Here is a 23,633-nt window from a genome sequence, read left to right on the forward strand (position 1 = left end):
AGAAAGTTTATAGGAATAAACAACTAATGTCTGATTTTACTTAATGACCACTGCACAAAATGGAATCCATAACTGGTACTGCTTGGGTAACCAAGAACCAGAACAAAAGACAAGATAGCCCTGTAGTCTAGGCTAAACCAAAAAATGATTGATCTAAAAATAAAAAGTAGCAATAAACTTATACCTGGTGTTCTGAGTCCCATCATTGCCATTAAGGAGCACAGTGGGGGACCTTTGTTCAGGATTCACACATACATTTCAGAATGCCTGGTCTAAGTTGTACATTTTATCAGCACAAGTTTCCTGAGGTGGAATATGTATGTAGTGATGGTGAATGTAAAATCCATTGCTGAAATGGGGGCCTATGTGAGGTTGTTGGAATATAATAACATTGAAGCTATGACTCTTCTTAGTAAATTATCCAGACGACACATCAGGTCTATAAACCGATAAACAAACTGATCCGAATTGGCAGAAACGAATGAGTAGTTGTCATTAAAGTGGATAAAGAAAAAGGGTGTATAGATTTGTCAAATAGACGAGTTTCTCCAGCAGAAGCAATCAAATGTGAAGACAAATTCACAGAATCCAAAACTGTTTATAGCATTTCCTTGCCATGTTGCTGAGGAATTAGAGTACACCAAGGATGAGCAGCTGGAAAGCCTGCTCCAGAGGACTGGATGTGTACAAAAGACCTGGATATGGTGTCTAGGATGCCTTTAAGCACTTGCAGTCTCAGACCCATCTATCTTTGATAGTTTAGATTTGAATGAAGATGAAAGAGAAGTACTCATTAACGATATCAATTGGCATTTGATCCCACAAACTATCAAAATTCGAGCAGATATTGAAGGAGCTTGCTATGGTTAGGAAGGCATTGATGCTGTACGAGAAGCCCCGAGAGCAGGTTTGAATTGTCCTACAGAAACCATGACCATCAAGATTATTCTAATAGCTCTGCCCAGGTATGTGATGACAACTACCCCAGAGAGGACAGAAGGCCTCTCTGTCCTCAGTTAGGCTATGGCAGTCATCAAATAGAAGACTGAGGAGAAGAGCGGAGTGCTCAAAGTGGTCACAGAAACAGATAGACTGAACTTGCAAGGCAGCCAGAATGGCTTGAGAGAGAAAATGCAGAAGTGGATGGAGATGATGATGATGCAGAAGAAAAGGAAGCCAAAGCTGAAGGTTAACCTTTGGGAAAACAGTCCAGTTTAAGGAGTATGAGGCAGCCCTTGATGACTGTAAGCCCTAAACTTGAAAGTTTTCCAGAATTGAAAACTTCAAAGCTGAATATTTTTATTTCCAAGGATTCAACAAGTATTAAGCATTCAATAAGCCAAAATCTAAATGCCCTCTGTCATGTTAGCTGTTTTTACAGCTCTAACACCTCAAACAATTTTTAAGGGAGTGGCTTGATTGGACCAGAGACAAATCTTAAACAGCAGTCCTAAAATTGGGCTTTCATTTTCATTTTCAGTTTTCATTTCTGATATCTCTGGATTGGCACCCTAATGGTTCAGAGATTTACCAGGGACTCCAAACAAAACAATCACAGTCTTTCTATATAAAATGCATTCAAACAAATATCAAATAAATTTCTGGGACATTTTTTTTTAAATAGTATTCCTAATGCCTTTCTGCTGAGCTCATAGATCAATGCCTTACTAGCTAGCATTAGAGAAGCATCCTCCTGTAGCAAATGAGAACAAATACAAACTCCCAGAGGCAGACATTGCACACAGAGTGAGTGAGACCTTGGGACACAGAATTCTGAACTGGATGTGTTCATCAAATCCCTCCTCTCAGAACTGTGGAAACCTTGCAGAAGATGAAATAGAAAAAATTGGGAGAGGTAGAGGGGATGGAGGATACCAGGAAAACAAGGCTCTCTAAAGCAATTGAGTAAAACTCATTCATAGAAACTCACAAAGACTAAGGCAACAAGCATAAGCCCAACACAGGTCCACACCAAGTCTTCTGTGGATGTATTATAGCTTTCAGCTTAACTATTTTATGCAACCCCTGAGTTCATGAATTAGTGATCTATAATCCTTGTGCCTGTTCTTTGTGATCGTTTCCTTCTTTTGGTTTGCCTTGCCAACTTTGATGTCAGTGTTCTGGTTTTATCTTTGCATACTTTATTTTGTTATGTTTGTTATTTTTGGTTGTTATCACTTAGAATCCTGTTCTTTTCTAATAAGAGACAGAAAAGGAGTGGAAATGGGTGGGAAGAAGGTAAGGGAGGGGCTAGGAGAAGTAGAGGGAGAAAAAACTGAAACCAGGACATATTGTATAAAAAATTAGTATATCTTCATGGTGGATATTTCCTTTGGTGAATATGTAGTGACCTTCCCTATCTCTTCTGATTAGTTTTGGTTTTAAGCCTATTTTGTCAGACATTAAAAAGACTATGCTAGTTTATTTCATAAATCCATTTATTTGTACTATATTTTTTCATCTTTTCATCATGTGGTGATGTTAACTCTAATGTTCAGGTCTGTTTCTTGGGTGTATCAGAAGGATTGGTTCTGTTTTCAAATTGATTCTATTAGTCTGTGTCTTTTTATCAGGTAATTGAGACCACTGATGTTGAGAGTAATCAACAAGAAGTGTTTAGATTTGACCTTAACACAGTGTCATCAGTGTCTGGATGTTTTATGCTTGGATTATTTAGATTTAACATTTTATTGACAGTTATCCATATCTTCTATCTTGTCTTCAGTGCCTGAGATTCTTTCTTCCACTTCTTGTATTTTGATGGTGAGTCTTGCCTCTGACTTTTCTACTCAAGTTCCTAAATTTCTCACTTCTAGTTGTACCTTCATTTGGGTTTTCTGTATTGACTCTATTTCTACTTGCAAATCTGGAATTTTTCCATTTTATTACTTCATTGTTTGTATCTTCATAGATTACTCTAATAGATTTGATCATTTTCTCTTTATGGTTGTCTAACATTTCTCTTGTGCATAAATGTATCTAAATAAATGGAAAGCTGTTTCTAGTTCTTAGATTGAAACTCTAAATGCAATAGTAGTTATTTCTATTATATTGCATTTCTCAGGGCTTACTGTAGTAGGGTTACTGAGCTTTAGTGTAGACACGCTGTCCTGGGTCTTACTGACTCTGTTTCTATACTGATTCTTAGGCTTCTATATTTGGTGTGATTGCAACTCTAGGTGTTAGTATCTGACGTTGTCCTTGTTGTATGAGTGTTCCATCCTTGGTTTCTGTTTCCCTCCCTGGTTCTCAGGAGAGTGTGGTAGCTGTGGGTTACCTGGTAGAGGACGCTTCTGAGATCTTGTTGGAAGAGGCTACTAAGGGTTCCAGTTAGAATGTGTTTTGTTGGTATTGGAAGCTACACTTAGTGATGGAGATGGGACAGGGCAGGGGACTTTGAGCTTCCAGAAGAGAAAAGAAAGCAAGTAGAGTATGCAGCCATGATCTTAGTTCTATGGAAATGGAGGAAGAAAGGAAGAAGAAGCTACAGGTAGAATTGGCTACAGATCAGGAGATGGTCATTAAGAATCTGAAAATGAGGGGTAGACTTTCTTCAGATCTTCACTTACTTTAGTCTCCCCAAAATCTAATCCTCTAGTCTCATCTGCTCTGTGGCTGGAAGTGGTTACGGTTACTGAGGGTTCTAGTTAGAATGTGTTTCTTGGTATTGGAAGCTGCACTTAGTGAAGACTGTCTTCACTGCTGCAATATTGTAGTGAGGTATAAAGTCCAAGAGAACGTGTTATCTAATTTTCTTTTTTCTTTTATTTTGTCATTACTGGTTCTTGAACTTACATATAAATTTTATGTTTTTGATTTACACAAGGAGATCAGGTGGATAATTTAGAGAATTATATTACATCTATAGAGCAATTTGGATGAACTGCTATCTTATCAGTATTTAGGGTTCCAATGTAAGAGCTAGGTGTGATGTTCGACTAGTTATATCTTTTTTTTTTCCAAAAGTGTTTGCAGTTTTCAATTTAATTTGTTCATTTCTTATGCTAAATTTATTTTTAAATTTGGTTTCTCTTTTGATGCTTCAGAAAGTAGATGTTTTATATTTTAAATAAACCTAATGATAAGTTTCATTTTGACATTTTTGTGCATTGTTTATATTCATTCCTTTCCCCTTCGCTGACCACGCCTACTCATTACTTTCTTCTCCCCAGATAATGCACATATTGGGATTTTTCCTTTCATGATTGTTTTTTATTTTGTTTTTGTTTTTGTTTTTGTTTTGGGACCCAATGAGTTTTATCAAGGTTTTTTGTAGGAGCATGTAGGTGTTTGCTTAAGGAGCATGTACTTCTTATCAGTTGTTTACCATAAGACAAGATGACTTTACCTCTCCCATTAACTATTCTTGCTTATAAACCCTGAGAAAGAGCATGAGTTCTTCCATTTCCTGAAAAAAGATGTTGACAGACTCAATTCTACCTGGATTGTATGTGGATAATTACAGCTGCTGTAAACTCAAGACTGCAACATGTATACTCTATGTACCATGTCATGCACATAATAAACAGCATATAAATTATTTTATAGATTTAATGTTGAGTTGTGTGGTGATTATTGTTGTAAGTACAAGTTATTGCTGTACAGCGATGGGTTGTTCCTGCAGCTTTTCTGGGAACTGCGCATTTCTCATAAAATGTCTATGTATGTTCTCAGTTGTATATCCCCACAGTCACAGTTACATGTATCTCGATGACTCAGAAGGGAATTGGGTTCTCTCTTCTAGCACTTTCTAACATACTCCCTTGACACAGAGATATCAGGGAACTTTGGGATTGCAGTTGTGTCCAGGCTCTGTGGTAAACAAGTTCCAAATGCCAAGATAATGGAAGTTTAGAAGTCTCATTGAGAAATAAAAGTACTAAGTTTCCCAGAAACCCACAAAATTGGCAATACAAACATTTCCCCCTCATTTCTTTCAGATAAGGACATAGGAAAAAATAGAGTACTAATTTTTATTAAGGGTACAGTGTCAGACTGTATGAGTAAGGACAGTTTCTAGTTACATGTTTTTGTGCACCAAGCTATATTGTCTTTGTATGAGTGTGTGAAAAACTCCACTGCACCAATTAATCTTATTTGAAAGCACAGTATGAAAGCAAACATACCCACTTGAAAGCATCCTTCTCTATCAAGGCAAAGTAATTAGAAGGACAAGCATGTTTGTTTGGAGCAGGGCCCAGTAATGTCCAATTGTTCTCCAGTGCTGGAACACTGCTGCTGCAAATTCAATAGACACCACTCACCTATGTACCTTTATTTTATGGTGTATCAGTTGATCTCAAACTTTGTTTGCTTCTCTCTTTTGCCACAGGTTTTGATGGTGGTAGAATGTTCACATAAGTTGAGACTATTTTTCTTTTCTCCTAGAATAGAAAAATTAAAGTTAATTGATACAGCAGCTTGCCTTGCTTTCACGAAGCCCATTTTAGTCATAGGGGAGCAATCGAAAACAACTGAGGAGACATCTTTTAGACTCTGAGTTACCACAAGCACACTCAGCCTGTATAGAACTACTCTCTGGAGGGAAATGTGCTATTTTACCTGTACTGAGTACTTACTGCTTTGAAAATTTACGTTGTGCAACCGTTCAGATTAAGGCAAAGTAATGGTTGACTTATGCCCAATCACTCTCAGCAGATGGCACAGTTTGAGGGGTGTCTTCTTTTTTATATTCTTAAAACATTTTATTGCTGTATACAATTATGGGGGTTTGATGCTTAACATTTGGTCAGAGATTAAAAACTAATATATTAGTTTTAAGTCTCTCTGCTTAAGTACTCAGGAATAGATATCACTATATTTTATACTGTGAATATTTTAATGTGTTCTGTGGGTTAACCCCAGTTGACCTTCTGCTTTGTTCTTTCCTGCTCCCACCTCATCCCCTTCCCCCTCCCACTGGCACTCTCCCTCTCCAACTCCCCATTTCCTTCCCCCTCTCTTCTCCCTCCTCCTATCCTTCTCCCTCTCCCTCCCCTATCCATCTCTCGCCCCCCTCTCTCTCTGTCTCTCTCTCTCTCTCTGTCTTCTGCCTCCCAGTCTCTTCTGCCCCTTCCTTCACCTTTTCCCCATCCCCATGGGGCCTTGAAAGAACTACTCACTATTGAGAATTGGATTGACTAGCTTGAATGTGCTAGTAGATTTTTCTGGGTTTTAAAAACTGAGATATTTGCCTCAATCACATTTGTCAGGGGGGAAAAGCACTTAGCTATCAAAGAAAAAAATGAAGCTAGTGAGAAATTATCATGCAATTTGATTCTAATTTTACAGCATTTTAGGCATGTTTAATAATTTCTCTGGAAAATGTTGGGATAGATTGAAAAATTTGTGTTTGAGGAAGCTTGTGTGTCAAATTTACATTGAGAAAGCTTAATCAAAACAGAGACCTCAGGTGTCTTTTAGTGATTTTTACATTCTTCATACAAATGTTGGTTTCCTACTTAGACAAACACACCAACACTGTGAAATAATCATGGCTTTTATTTTACTAGTGGCAAAAACATAGAAAGTAATGATTATGAAATATCCAGTTGGAATAGAGAGAGCACATTTTATATTCATTGATAAAAATAATGCCGAAACTGAATGGGACTGACATAGAAAATCATTTCATTATGGAAGCTTGTGTTCTGATCTGTTATACTAGATACCTCATAATTTATCCATTTCTCTGTGTTAAAATTGCAAAACATCATTTTTCTCCTTCAACTTTACATTTTTCCAATAAGCTATCAACAGCAGTGAATCCCATATAATTTTCCCATTTTTTACTTTTAATAACATTAATAAAATTAATACAACTATTTATTCACTTTATATATGATCACTCCACCATCTCAGTCAACCCTTCTAGAGTCCCTCCCCACCATCTCCCAGAGTTACTCCTCCATCTCCCTCCCCTTCTCTTCTGAGAGGGTGGGGCCCTGGGGATCTCCCCACTCTGGTGCATTAAGTCTCTGCAGGGTTAGGTCCATCCTTTCCCACTGAGGCCAGACAAATCCTATTTCATATTCTATTAGGTGCCTTCTCTCTCTCTCTCTCTCTCTCTCTCTCTCTCTCTCTCTCTCTCTCTCTCTCTCTCTCTCTTTCTCTCAACGCTGTGATTATACCAGCTGAGAAATTTATAGAAAACAATATTGATACTTTCTGGCCTCAAAGTCATCCATAAACTTCTGCTACCTAAACAGTTCAAAATAGAATAGTTCAGCAGAGTAAATGAAGCTTTTATGACTCACCCTAGACCTTCTTTCCTTTTCTATAAGTACTGCTCCAGGTAGTCCAAACTACTTTGTTCCATAGTTGCCTCAGCTTCCCCTTTGTTCCTTCCTCCTCTCTCCTTCATCCTTTCTTCTTTTCTTTCTACTTTTCTTTTTGCTCCTTTTTCTTTTCTTCTATATGTAAAAAAAAAATGTATCATCACTAGAAATAATGGGTCTGTTCTCCATCCTTCCCTGGAACACTGACACTTGCAAAGCTCTGCCCTTCCTGTTTGTTGAAATTATTTACAATTTATTCACCAAAGCAATATTTTCAAAATGTTATTATTATTTCCAAAGCTGTATAACTCCATTCTAAATTACTATATTCATATCATATGGAAATGTATGAGTTTTGAAGCCTTTATAACTGTTTCTAGTGTTGATCTCTTCTTCTGTCTTGAGCAGCTTTGACTTATTCAGAGCAAGGATTAGTTTTGCAAATTTTATGACCTTTAATCTAATTCTGTGTCTGTACCATATTCAGGGGACAGCAAACATTTTAAAAAGCATGGTGCATTTTATTGATTATTAAGATAAAAGATGCTTGATCATAAGTTTAAATGTCAAGAGCTTGTGTTAGGATTTTCCAAAGAAATGAACGTAATCTCCTCAGAACTGAAGATGCTGATTACCATTATAATCCTTTATAGTCATCTTTATAACTAGTCACGTGGTTGTAACCAATATTCATGAAAAGCTTCTAGGAGCCAAACTACATCCCATTTCCTTTTGAAATCACATCATATGGTCATGCCTGCTGACTTGATGAAATGTAACAAGCTTTCAGCTCTGAAAGATCATGTGTGTGGTTTAGGACAGTGTAGTATAGGCTGGCAAGATTTCACTGAAAAATCTCACTAACCGTAATTAAAAGGTAAGGCAACACTGAGGCAGACAAGCATAAGTAGTAACCTAACAATTTGACAACCCCCCCCCCCAATGTGGGATCTGCACACCTATCTTCTAATAAGGCATGTGGCAGCCCGCAACTTCTATTTGCAAGAACTATACACATATCCCTCTGCACACAATGTGCCTAATGAACTAGTAGCAAATCAGGACTTCTACTTGCATGAAGCTGCATCAATAACTGCTTTAAACAGTAGAAATAAGTTGTTCTTCTTAACTATCCCTTTACAATGCCCAGTTCTTTTCAAACATATCTGGAACACAGGAACTATGGACAATGGACCAGTCCTGGGCAGGATATGGATACATGTACAATATGTAAAAAAAAAAAAAAACAAAAACAAAAAAAACCCCTGTATTTTAAAGTGAGCATTTAGAGAAATATCTCCTATTTACCATCTTATGCCTGTACATAATTAGAATGCTTATGGTTAAAATCACATGCATTATTGGAAGAAACATGAGAGGTTGAGAAAAGATTATATAATTTGAAATCTGTGAATCAAAATAGAATCCACCCAAATTATACCTTTAGTAACCAAACTTCTCTTTCTCTTGAACTCCATGACATGAAGCTCAAAATAAAACAGAAGGCTAGAGTACTCTCGCTCACATTATACACTGTCAATCTTTACAGTGTATTTTAAAATAAACTTTAAAGTTCTCTTGCTATTCCTCAATACATATAAGCCTGTTACTGGTAGTCGAGGTTGCCAGATTTTCGGATTCTAATTTAAAGAATTAAAAATGAAACTCTTACCTACTTACAAAGGAAACAAGAAAACAGTATTTGGAGCAAAGCTATATGTAGTACAGATTCTAAAAGATTCTACAAGGATGCATTTCTGAGATTGACAGCAGGTTATTATATACATAATATACATATATATGAGATTTCTGAGGTTGCTAGGTGAATATATATATATATATGGAGAGAGAGAGAGAGAGAGAGAGAGAGAGAGAGAGAGAGAGAGAGAGAATCCATCCAAAGGTCCTAGGCTGCAGCATTCATTTGACAAAGACTAAAGGGGAGAAGAGTAGTTACTACTACTAGCATAATTTGGATGGCTCTCTATTTTGATTGTAAGCTTATGGTATGTAATCCCTTCCTCACTTCATATTTTCTTCCCATAATACATATGATTTTAATTATATTCATACCCAAGTTTACACAGGTATAAAATGGTAATAAGGAGATTTGCACTTAAAGGTTAATAGAGAGCACAACTTTGTCTTAATGCACAAGTATCAAATCCTAGGTCAGGTCAAACAGTCTTCCTGCTATTCCTCATAGCAGGTAATTCATAAAGGACATTGATATTAAAACAATAGAAGTGAGTGGATTCTGTGGACCAGGTGCATTGCTGCATTACTCACTATAATATACATTTGCTGATTTTCTGGTACAAGTAATCGTGCATAAGATACGGTTATGGCAGATAAATAATTTACACCATGGATGGTATTTTTGGCAAAACAAAGGGTGTAGTAGGAAAATTTATTATCTAGAATGATTTTTTCATTAAGAAAAAATGTACTACCTTTTGTCCATAAGAGATCTAATGTAAGTAACCTACCCTGGCAGAGTTAGAACATTACATTAAGATACTGTGCGAAAGATTTATACGATATGAAGAGAAACCAGAGTATGAAAATGAAGACACAACATACCCAAATCTATGGGACACAATGAAAGCAGTGATAAGAGGAAAACTCATAGCCCTGAGTGCCTCCAAAAAAAAAAAAATGGAGAGTGCATACACTAACAGCTTAATCACACACCTGAAAGCCCTGGAACAAAAAGAAGCTATTTCACCCAGGAGGAGTAAAAGGCAGGAAATCATCAAGCTCAAGGCTGAAATCAATCAAGTAGAAACAAAGAGAACCATACAAAGAATCAACAAAACCAGGAGCTGGTTCTTTGAGAAAATTGACAAGATAGATAAACCCTTAGCTAGACTAACCAAAGGGCACAGAGACAGTATCCAGATTAACAAACTTAGAAATGAAAAGGGAGATATAACAACAGAAACTGAGGAAATTCAAAAAATCATTAGATCCTAATACAAAAACCTATACTCAACACAACTGGAGAATCTGGAGGAAATGGACAGTTTTCTAGACAGATATCCGACACCAAAACTAAATCAGGATCAAATAGATGAACTAAACAGTCCCATAACACCTGAAGAAATAAAAAAGGGTCATAGAAAGTCTCCCAACCAAAAAAAAAGCACTGGACCAGATGGCTTCAGTGCAGAATTCTATCAGACCTTCATAGAAGACCTAACACCAATACTCTTCAAATTATTCCACAAAATAGAAACAGAAGGAACTCTACCCAACTTGTTCTATGAAGCCACAATTACGCTGATACCAAAACCACACAAAGATCCAACAAGGAAAGAGAACTTCAGGCCAATTTCTCTTATGAGTATTGATTGCAAGAACACATCAAAACCATCATCCACCATGATCAAGTAGGCTTCATCCCAGGGATGCAGAGATGGATGGTTCAATATAAGGAAATCTGTCAATGCTATCCACTACATAAACAAACTCAAAGAAAAAAAAAACATATGATCATCTCATTAAATGCAGAAAAAACATTTGACAAAATTCATCATCCTTTCATGCTAAAAGTCTTGGAAAGAACAGGAATTCAAGGCCCATACCTAAACATCATTAAAGCAATATACAGCAAACAGTAGCCAGCATCAAACTAAATGGAGAGAAACTTGAAGCAATCCCACTAAAATCAGGGACTAGACAAGGCTGTCCTCTCTCTCCATATCTTTTCAATATAGTACTTGAAGTTCTAGCTAGAGCAATTAGACAACATAAGGAGGTCAAGGGGATACAAATAGGAAAGGAAGAAGTCAAATTATCACTCTTTGCAGAAGACATGATAGTCTACTTAAGTGACCTGAAAAACTCCACCAGAGAACTCCTACAGCTAATAAACAACTTCAGCAAAGTGGCTGGTTATAAAATCAACTCAAGCAAATCAGTTGCCTTCCTATACTCAAAGGATAAGCAGGCTGAGAAAGAAGTTAGGGAAGTGACACCCTTCACAAAAGCCACAAACAATATAAAGTATCTTGGTGTGACTCTAACCAAACAAGTGAAAGATCTATACGACAAGAACTTCAGGTCTCTGAAGAATGAAATCGAAGAAGTCCTCAGAAAATGGAAAAATCTGCCATAGTCATGGATAGGCAGGATTAATATAGTTAAAATGGCCATCTTGCCAAAAGCAATCTACAGATTCAATGCAATCCCCATCAAAATCCCAACTCAGTTCTTCACAGAGTTAGAAAAAGCAATTCTCAAATTCATCTGGAATAACAAAAAACCCAGGATAGCTAAAACAATTCTCAACAACAAAAGAATTCTGGGGGAATCAGTATCCCTGACTTCAAGCAATACTACAGAGCAATAGTATTAAAACCTGCATGGTATTGGCACAGTGACAGACAAGTGGACCAATGGAATAGAATTGAAGATACAGAAATGAACCCACACAGCTATGGTCACTTGATCTTCGACAAAGGAGCCAAAAACATCCAGTGGAAAAAAGATAGCCTTTTCAACAAATGGTGCTGGTTCAATTGGAGGTCAACATGCAGAAGAATGTGAATTGATGCATTCTTATCTCCATGTACTAAACTTCACTCCAACTGGATCAAGGACCTTCATGTAAAACCAGACACACTGAAACTAATAGAAAAGAAACTGGGGAAGACCCTAGAGGACATGGGCGAGGGAGAGAAGTTCCTGAACAGATCACTAATAGCTCATGCTCTAAGATCAAGAATTGACAAATGGGACCTCATAAAATTACAAAGTTTCTGTAAGGCAAAGGACACTGTTAAAAGGACAAAACGGCAACCATCAAATTGGGAAAGGATATTCACCAACCCTACATCTGATAGAGGGCTAATATCCAATATATACAAAGAACTCAAGAAGTTGGACCCCATGGAACCAAATAACCCTATTAAAAATGGGGTACAGACCTAAACAAAGAATTTTTACCTGAAGAAATTCGGATGGCCAAGAGGCTCCTTAAGAAGTGCTGAACATCATTAGTCATTAGGGAAATGCAAATCAAAACAACCCTGAGATTTCACCTTATACCAGTCAGAAATAACTAAGGTCAAAAACTCAGGAGACAGCAGGTGTTGGTGAGGATGTGGAGAAAGAGGAACACTCCTCCACTGCTGGTGGGGCTGTAAGATGGTACAACCACTTTGGAAATCAGTCTGGCGGTTCCTCAGAAAACTGGACATAATAAGTGGATATTAACCTAGAAAACTGGAATACCCAAAACATAATCCACACATCAAATGAGGTACAAGAAGAAAGGAGGAGTGGCCCCTGGTTCTGGAAAGACTCAGTGAAACAGTATTCAGCAAAACCAGAACGGGGAAGTGGGAAGGGGTGGGTGGGAGGACAGGGGAAGAGAATGGGGCTTACGGGACTTTCGGGGAGTGGGGGGGCTAGAAAAGGGGAAATCATTTGAAATGTAAATAAATTATATCGAATAAAAAAAAAAAAGAAAACTGGACATGACACTTCCGGAGGACCCTGCTATACCTCTTCTGGGCATATAGCCAAAGGATTCCCCGGCATGCAATAAAGACACATGCTCCATTATGTTCATAGCAGCCTTATTTATAATAGCCAGATGCTGGAAAGAACCTAGATGTCCCTTAAATGAGGAATGGATATAGAAAATGTGGTATATTTACACAATGGAATACTACTCAGCAATTAGAAACAATGAATTCACAAAATTTTTAGGCAAATGGTTTGATCTGGAAAATATCATCCTAAGTGAGGTAACCCAATCACAAAAAAATACACATGGAATGCAATCTCTGATAAGTGAATATTAATTAGCCCAGAAGCCTTGAATACCCAAGGCACAAATCGCATAACAAATGACTCCCATGAAGAAGTATGGAGAGGCTCCTGATCCTAGAATGTATTAACCTAGCATTGGAGGGGAAGATAAGGACAGAGAAAAAGGAGGGAGGTGATTGGAGAATGGATGGAGAGAAGAAGGTTTATGGGACATATGGGGAGGGGGGATCCGGGAAAGGGGAAATCATTTGGAATGTAAACAAAGAATATAGAAAATAAAAAAAATATTTATTAAAAAAAGAATAACATGTTTTAAAATTGAAAAAAATAAAATTAATTAAATAAAATGATTATTTTCAAAACAAAAAGATACTGTGTGAAATCAGGGACCTTCAGTATTTAATTTTCCTGTCTAAATTTGCATTTTGTTCATCCCTTTTTATTTATTTCTTCTTCTTTTGAGATGGTAATATAGTAAAATCTTTCCCCCTCACTTTCCTCCTTCCTAATCCTTCCACATACCCCTCTTGCTCTCTTTCAAATTCACAGCCCCCTTTTTAGTAATTGTTACATACATACATATATATATATATGTGTGTGTGCATGTGTGTGAATATATATATATATATATATTCCTTAATATAATATACTCAGCCTGTGTAATGTGATACTTATATCTATCTTCCCTATCTATATCTATCTATATCTATATCATCTCTCTCTATATCTATCTATCATCTATCCATCTATCATCTATTTATTTATATTTGCATTTAAGTGCTGATCATTATGTGTCAACAACAAGTGGGTATGTGGTTCCCAAGGAAGACTATTTTTCCTGCTTTCAGCAGTTTTTAGTTGCCTGTAGTTCTCAGTAGGACTGAAGGCTCTCTCCCTGTGTTTTCCCTTTCAAGTTCTTGATGCTAGCATTAATTATTAGCATTCTGTGACTTGGCTGTTTCTCTGGCATTGACAGCTTTCCTTAAATCCATGGTTTTCCCCAGTGTGGAGATTCTGCCAGATGATAAGCATATTCATTCTTATTTTGTTTCTAGTGATAGAAAATAACCCAATGATATGTTTAGTATACAAGCACACACTGTAAGTTTGGCCTGAACTAATACTGTATTACCTGACTGTCATAAGTTCACAAGTTCCTGAACTGCTTAGTTATATCATAATGATATTTTGAGCCTTGTGATTTTCTTGTCAATTCATAGCACATTTCCAGTGTTCTATGAAATACCTGGAATTTGTTTCTTAGTTTATTTTTGAAACAAAATTTTATTAAGATTCTCACATATTGGCCTGGAATTAATAATACCCTTGCCTCAACCTCCAGAGTATTGGAACAGTCATATACCATCACTCTTGTTATTATTTTCTTTTGCTTATTACTGAGGTACTAGTAAAGTGCAAAATCATCATGCTTCTCTTTGGAGCAAATGACTAAAAAGACTGATAATACAGAACTGTACATGGTAATCCAGCCTTCCTAAATTAAAAAGAAAAAAATGTCCTTATCAGTTGTCTTAAACTGGTACTTTACTGCAGGACTATTATTTCCTGCTTTTTATGGTCAAGGTTAGGAGGTGACCATTTGACCTCCAGTGTTTCCTAATGGTCATCCCTGAAAACATCATATTTTACCACAAAAATGAAACAGAGATAAAACAGCCACTAAATCAATTTGCCATGGTTATTACTTTCTTTCTGCAAATCTCTAAATCCTAAAATCATCAATCCATAGTTAGGTTTCATTACACAATTATTCAAGAACAATGGTGCATATTCTAATGATAGGTTTAAGGGGCTTCTGATCTGGTTCACTTCTAGTCAGTCAATAGCCTAAATCTGCAAGTTAAGAGTAATAAGATTCCTGTTTTGACTCTGTATCCATTATCATAACTAGACCCTCAATGTCTCTGGCAGTTACAACTCTGTCTGTAGCCAATTATTTGTTACTCCTGGGATTCAATACTTTTATTCTTATTGTAGTCAGCTTTCACACTTGTGTGATTTCAGTTTGGTGAGGGGGAAAATTCTGACCTATAGAAGAGAATTATTTTGATACTTTTCTCAAACATATTACTTAGATTCTGGACAAATCTCTCTCTGACTCTCTGTCTCTCTGTCTCTCTGTCTCTCTCTCTCTCTCTCTCTCTCTCTCTCTCTCTCTGTGTGTGTGTGTGTGTATGTGTGTGTGTGTAAAGTAGCATCAGTTCACATAATTATTGAGTCTTCCCATATCTTGCCATACATTATCTAGAGATCTAGAAAATCAGCCGTACTCCCTATCTATAATCAATTGTGGAAGGCATGCCTTTGGACTGCATGATATGGTTCATATCAGAGTGTGGACAAGATGGGTTCTTTGTTAATTTATCCCATTGCATGGGGAATACTGCAAAATACATTCTAATGGTTTCATGATAACTCAACTCTCCAGTGATTGATGTAAATTGATGAAAAAGAAACATTTTTGGAGAAAATTAAAGAAAAAAACAAATATTGTAAAAGCAAAAATATATTCTCCTCATTTAGAGATATATGTTGGAAAGCTGAGAAAATGAATCAACCTAAACATACTAAGCTTCAAAAAAAGGAAGCCTTTGTTGCTTCTCAGGCAATGTAATGATAAGCAGATTGGGATAAATATTTTCTTTTCTTCATCCTGCACAAACAACAGAGAATACAGTGGCCAGTTACTTGATATCTTTAGTAAGTGCTTGCCATGGGCTATGGACTGCAATCCTCAACCCAATCGCCTGGCCCAGGACCATAGGGAACACTGTATGTGAGATTTAATGCAAAGGCCGTAATAGCATACCTTTGTGTCACTTTTCCTTGGCACAATTAGTTATTTGGCTTTACTGATGCTCAAAGTAAGCTTGCGAGTACATTGAAGTTCTGTAACCAGGAAGATCCTGGTGTGGGGCTGATCAATGTTATTGTACCTCCGGAGGATCAAATGTCACTATTCAATAAATGGCATTCAATAAAAGGTTCTGAAAGACTGACTGAAATTCTCAGCCTCCCAATTCTCTTCTCTATTCTCAGCAGCTTAGTATTATGCAAAATAATGTATAGCAGGAAAAGGTTAATGTCTTCAGGATGAAAAGTGGTTTTAACACAGAGATAGGCATTACTATAAAGTAAATAAATTAAGCATATACTTCAGGGATTATTACAATTCCATGTTTTATAACTGAATAATTTCCCCCAGGTTTTGCAAATAAAAATTCAATTAAGTCTTCTAGAAATAGAATTACAGATGGTCCAAATGAAAATGTATGGAGGTGGGTGATTCCAACATGTTGAGTCAGTTCTATAAATACAAATTCAGTTTTGTTTTTACAGGCATTTAAGTGTGTATTTTCAGGCTCGTCCTTTTTAGTATTATCTTTATTTTTTGATGTGTATGCATTCTTAGGCTTGTAATAAGAAAGCTATAAGAAAACAAAAATGACCTCAGCACACTTTATAGCATTGCGGTAAATTAGAGACAATGAAGACTGATTTTCAATATTTTGTAGAAAAGTGATTGTAATCAAACCTGGAAAGCAACATCCACAATATGCCTTAGTAAATGCTCTCATCAGTTCTTACAGGGTGCCCACCAACTTTAAGTTGCATATATCATAACACCTGTGAAGTAATGATGTTTATCAGGTAATTATGAAGCATCTATCTATACTGTCTACACTAATTCCTAGTTGGGAAGAATGTATAGGTTCATGAAGTAAATTAACTGTCATTGTTTTTAAGCTATCCTAGACAAAACCCACTGTTTACTCGCATGGAGTTCGGGGTGTGTAGAACTTTAGCTGTACAAATGTAAGAAACTGGAGGAATGGGAGCTAACAGTGCTGTCGTCGCCCTGCACTGAGCCCTACTTGCTTGCACTCCCCTCTGCTCCCATTTGTCCTGGAATTATTGCTTGATGGGTGTCTTAGTCAGGGTTTCTATTCCTGCACAAACATCATGACCAAGAAGCAAGTTGGGGAGGAAAGGGTTTATTGAGCTTACACTTCCATGTTGCAGTTCATCACTAAAGGAAGTCAGACTAGAACTCAAGCAGGTCAGGAAGCAGGAGCTGATGCAGAGGCCATGGAGGGATGTTTTTTACTGGCTTGCTTCCCCTGGCTTGCTCAGCCTACTCTCTTATAGAACCCAAAAGCACCAGCCCAAAGGTGGTACCACCCACATGGGGCCCTCCCCACCTGATCACTAATTAAGAAAATGCCCCACAGCTGGATCTCAAGGAGGCACCTCCCCAACTGAAACTCCTTTCTCTGTGATAACTCCAGCCTGTGTCAAGTTGACACATGAAACTAGCCAGTACAATTGGGAGGAGCCTAAGTTGGAATGCTCTGAGTCAGTATGTCTTTAGACATTTTAGTTCACAGGAACAAGGAGCTCTACAAAGCAAAAGTTTAGCTCTTTCCATCTTTCCCACAGTAGAAATGCTAGTTAAATTTCTTAGCAAAGCATGGGTCGGGAGAGAAAACATCTTCTTTAGTGTCTAAAACACTTGGTCATTACCTAGATTGATACATACCACCTTGCAAGTTGACAAAAACTAGTTTGTAGACATCTCTTTAAGCATTAAGAACAAAGTTCCCTGATTAGTTTGTTATCATAAGTGGTCTTTGAATTGTAAGTTATTTATTTTGAGCTTTTGGGCTAATAGCCATGTATCAGTGATTGCATACTGTGTGTGTTTTCTTGTGATTGGGTTACCTTACTCAGGATGACATTTTCTAGTTCCATCCGTTTGCCTAAAAATTTCATGAATTCATTGTTTTAAATAGCTGACTAGTATTCCATTGTGTATATAAACCACAATTTCTGTATCCATTCCTCCGTTGAAGGACATCTGGGTTCTCTCTAGCTTCTGGCTATTATAAATAAGTCTGCTATGAATATAGTAGAGCATGTGTCCTTATTACATGTTGGAGTATCTCGAGGAAAACTACCAAATTCATTCTATGAAGCCACAATAACACTTATACCTAAACCAAACAAAGACCAAGGAAAGAGAACTTCAAACCAATTTCCCTTATGAACATTGATGCAAAAATACTCAACAAAATTCTTGCCAACAGAATCCAAGAATGCATCAAAACAATAATTCACCACAATAAAGTAGGCTTCATCCCAGGGATGCAGGGATGGTTCAATATACAGAAATCCATCAATGCAATCCACTATATAAACATACTCAAAGGAAAAAAAACACATAGTCATTTCATTAGATGCTGAAAAAGCTTTTGACAAAATTCAGCATACATTCATGATAAAAGTCTTGGAGAGATCAGGAATTCAAGGCCCACATCTAAATATAGTGAAAACAAAATACTATAAACCGGTAGCCAACATCAAACTAAATGGAGAGAAACTTGAAGCCAGACAAGGCTACCCACTCTCTCCCTATCTATTCAATATAGAACTCAAAGTCCTACCCAGAGCAATTAGACACCAAAAGGGCATCAAAATGATACAAATTGGAAAGGAAGAAGTCAAAGTATCACTATTTGCAGATGATACGATATTAAACAACCCCAAAAATTCCACCAAAGAACTTCTAAAGCTGATAAACAGCTTCAGCATAGTGGCTGGATATAAAATTAACTCAAACAAATCATTAGCCTTCCTCTACTCAAACAAGCTGAGGGAAAAAATTAGGAAAATGACTCTCTTCACAGTAGTCACAAATATTACATACCTTGGTATGAATTTAACCAAGGAAGTGAAAGATCTGTATGGCAAGAACTTCAATCCACTGAAGAAAGAACTCATAGGAGATCTCAGAAGATGGAAAGATCTCTCAAGCTCATCGATTGGAAGGATTAATATAGTAAAAATGGCTATATTGCTGAAAGCAATATACATATTCAATGAAATCACCTTCAAAATGCCAAAGCAATTCTTTATAGAGCTAGAAAGAGCAATTTGCAAATTTCATTTGGAATAACAAAAAACCCAAGATAGTTTTTGAAAAATATTCCCCAAAACAGAAGATTTCTGGTGGAATAACCATCCCTGACTTGAAACTCTACTACAGAGCAATAGTGATAAAAAAATACAAAAAAAACAAACAAAAACAAACAAACAAACAAACAAAAAAAACCCAACTGTATGATATTGGTATGGAGACAGGCAGGAAGATCAATGGAATAGAATTCAAGACCCAGATATAAACCCATATACCTAAGGTCACTTGATATTTGACAAAGGAGCTAAAAACATCCAGTGGAAAAAAGACAGCATTTTTAACAAATGGTGCTATATCAACTGGAGGTCAGCATGCAGGAAAATGCAAATCAACCCATTCTTATCTCCTTATACAAAACTCAAGTTTAAGTGGATCAAGGATCTCCACATAAAACCAGATACAGGGAAGCTTATAGAGGAGAAAGTGGGGAAGAACCTTGTACATATGGCACAGGGGAAATTTTCCTGAATGAACACTAATGGTTTATGCTCTAAGAACAAGAATCGACAAATGGGACCTCATAAAACTGCAAAGTTTCTGTAAGGCAAAGGACACTGTCATTGGGACAAAATGGCAACCAACAGATTGGGAAAAGATCATTATCAATCAATCCTACATCTGATAGAGGGCTAATATCCAATGTATACAAAGAACTCAAGAAGTTAGACTCCAGAGTGTCAAATAACCCTATTAAAAATGGGGTACAGAGCTAAACGGGATTTTCAACTGAGGAAGCTTGAATGGCCTTGAAGCACCTAAAGAAATGTTCAGTATCCTTAGTTATCAGGGAAATGCAAATCAAAACAACACTGAGATTCCACCTCACACCAGTCAGAATGGCCAAGATGAAAAACACAGGGGAGAGCAGATGCTAAAGAGGATGTGGAGAAAGAGGAACACTTATCCATTGCTGGTGGGATTGCAAGCTGGTAAAACCATTCTGGAAACATGTTTGGTGGTTCCTCAGAAAATTGGACGTAGTACTATCTGAGGACCCAGCTGTATCACTCCTGGGCATATACCCAGAAGTTACTCCAACATGTAATAAGAACTATTCTTTTTTTTTTTGATTTTTTATTTACATTTTTTATTTACATTTCAAATGATTTCCCTTCTCTGGTCTGCCCTCCCAAAAAATCCCATAAGCCCCCTTCCCTCCCCCTGTTCTCCCATCCACCCCTTCCCATTTCTCTGTTCTGATTTTGCCCGATACTGCTACACTGAGTCTTTACAGAATCAGGCCCCTCCTCCGTTCTTCTTGTACATCATTTGATGTGTAGATTATGTTTTGGGTATTCCAATTTTCTAGGCTAATATCCACTTATTAGTGAGTGCATACCATGATTAATCTTACACCAGTCAGAATGGCTAAGATTAAAAATTCAGGAGACAGCAGGTGTTGGCGAGGATGTAGAGAAAGAGGAACACTCCTCCACTGCTGGTGGGGTTGCAAATTGGTACAACCATTCTGGAAATCCGCCTGGCGGTTCCTCAGAAAACTGGGTATGTCACTTCCGAAAGATCCTGCTATACCACTCCTGGGCATATACCCAGAGGATTCCCTAGCAGGTAATAAGGATACGTGCTCCACTATGTTCATAGCAGCCCTATTTATAATATCCAGAAGCTGGAAAGAACCCAGGTATCCCTTCACTGAAGAATGGATGCAAAAAATGTGGTATATATACACAATGGAATACTATTCAGCCATTAGAAACAATGAATTCTTAGGGCATGCACTATTGGTGTTCTGTTCAGGAACTTTCCCCCTGTACCGATGTCCTCAAGAGTCTTCCCCAGTTTCTTTTCTATTAGCATCAGAGTGTCTGGCTTTATGTGGAGGTCCTTGATCCATTTGGAGTTGAGCTAAGTACAAGGAGACAAGGATGGATCAATTAGCATTCTTCTGCATGCTGACCTCCAGTTGAACCAACACCATTTGTTGAAAAGGCTATCTTTTTTCCATTGGATGTTTTCAGCCCCTTTGTCTAGGATCAAGTTGCCATAGGTGTGTGGGTTCATTTCTGGGTCTTCGATCCTGTTCCATTGATCCGCCTGCCTGTCACTGTACCAATACCATGCAGTTTTTAACACTATTGCTCGGTAATATTGCTTGAGGTCAGGGATACTGATTCCCCCAGAATTTCTCTTGTTGTTGAGAATAGTTTTAGCTATCCTGGGTTTTTTTGTTATTCCAGATGAATTTGAGGATTGCTCTTTCTAACTCTATGAAGAATTGAGTTGGGATTTTGATGGGTATTGCGTTGAATCTGTATATTGCTTTTAGCAAAATGACCATTTTAACTATATTAATCCTGCCAATCCATGAGCATGGGAGGTTTTTCCATTGTTTGAGGTCTTCTTCTATTTCTTTCTTCAGAGTCTTGAAGTTCTTGTCATACAGATCAAGAATTGACAAATAAGACCTCATAAAATTACGAAGTTTCTGTAAAGCAAAGGACACCATCAAAAGGACAAATCGGCAACCAACAAATTGGGAAAAGATCTTCACCAACCCTACATCAGATAGAGGGCTAATATCCAATATATACAAAGAACTCAAGAAGTTAGAACCAGGAAAACCAAATAAGCCTATGAAAAAATGGGGTACAGAGTTAAACAAAGAATTCTTACCTGAAGAACTTCGGATGGCAGAGAAACGTCATAAAAAATGCTCAACTTCACTAGTCATCAGGGAAATGCAAATCAAAACAACCCTGAGATTTCACCTTACACCAGTCAGAATGACTAAGATTAAAAACTCAGGAGACAGCAGGTGTTGGCGAGGATGTGGAGAAAGAGGAACACTCCTCCACTGCTGGTGGGGTTGCAAATTGATACAACCACTCTGGAAATCAGTCTGGCAGTTCCTCAGAAAACTGGGCATGTCACGTCTGAAAGATCCTGCTATACCACTCCTGGGCATATACCCAGAGGATTCCCCAGCATGTAATAAGGATATATGCTCCACTAAGTTCATGGCAGCCCTATTTATAATATCCAAAAGCTGGAAAGAACCCAGGTATCCCTCAACAGAAGAATGGATGCAAAAAATGTGGTATATATACACAATGGAGTACTATTCAGCCATTAGAAACAATGAATTCATGAAATTCTTAGGCAAATGGATGGAGCTGGAGAACATCATACTAAGTGAGATAACCCAGTCTCAAAAGATCAATCATGGTATGCACTCACTAATAAGTGGATATTAGCCTGGAAAACTGGAATACCCAAAACATAATCCACACATCAAATGATGTCCAAGAAGAACGGAGGAGTGGCCCCTGGTTCTGGAAAGACTCAGTGTAGCAGTATAAGGCAAAACAAGAACAGGGAAGTGGGAAGGGGTGGGTGGGAGAACAGGGTGAGGGAAGGGGGCTTATGTGACTTTCAGGGATTGGGGGGCCAGAAAAGGGGAAATCATTTGAAATGTAAATAAAAATATATCGAATAACATAAAAAAGAAACAATGAATTCATGAAATTCATAGACAAATGGATGGAGCTGGAGAACATCATACTAAGTGAGGTAACCCAGTCTCAAATAAGGACTTTTCTTAAGTAGTGGTTGATAACTCTCAACCATTAATTGTTGAGAGTTATCAAATAAGGACCAAAGTGGCACTGACCTTAATTGTTTAAAAGAATCAGTGCAGGATCTTCCTAATAAAGACTGCTTTGCTGTTTTATTCTAAACTCCCTAAAAGGCAAGAAATAAACTTGGCTTTTTACTTGTGTTTTAAACCATTCTTGATTTGGAAGAATGGTTTGAATAGAAAGTGCCATTTTCAATGGATTTGGGTATTAGATCTAGCTCATGCCATACTTTCACAGGGACTAAAATAATAATAATATATTCATTTATTCATTATTTATTATTATTTTTGTTATTTACGATTTATTTTTTATTATTTAATAATTAATTTTACTTTACCAACATACATATTGTAAGAATCTATATATTTATATAAAAACTCCTATATGTAAATGTAGTTATTTTATTATTCAGATAACAAATAAATACAGGGGATACTTAACACAGATGACCAAAACCCCCTACAATATTTCTGTCTTTTATTATTCTCCTTAGAACTGGCAAACTACAGTTGTCTCAGACTTAATTGGACTATAATTATTCAGTTTTTACATGAAGTATGAAATTAAATAAAGATGACTTTTTAGTTCATTTGTTTTAATTTATAAAGAGTTAGACCTCATTGTTAAGCTTAAGGTGAACTCATTATTGACACAGATATGAGGAGTTCATGCTACTATGTCTCTGTTAATTAAGTCATCCCTGGCACCATGCGTCCAAGAAAGAAAGAGAATTTGACTTGAAATACAAGAAAATGGAGAGAAGAGCCCATGGAACCTATGTCTAAAGGAAGCCATGGTGTGTGTGGAATTGAGCACGGACTAGAGAAACAATGGCATAATTAATCAGTACTGCCCAGTGGAGAAAGCCTGCTGCAAAGCTTCATGGGATTTCTTACTCATATTAATCCTTTTGTTGGCCTTAGTGTGAGCTGACATTTCTATTAACTTTTTTTGTTTTGTTTTGTTTTTTTTTAATTT

General features: G+C 37.1%; 1 pseudogene; it reads left to right on the top strand.

Moving 5' to 3' along the window:
• The first annotated feature begins 263 nt into the window (after positions 1–263).
• LOC127682497 (eukaryotic translation initiation factor 2 subunit 1-like) lies at positions 264–1,193 on the top strand (annotated as a pseudogene).
• Positions 1,194–23,633: the final 22,440 nt, after the last annotated feature.

This window comes from Apodemus sylvaticus, chromosome 4, assembly GCF_947179515.1.
Source record: "Apodemus sylvaticus chromosome 4, mApoSyl1.1, whole genome shotgun sequence".
Taxonomy (NCBI): domain Eukaryota; kingdom Metazoa; phylum Chordata; class Mammalia; order Rodentia; family Muridae; genus Apodemus; species Apodemus sylvaticus.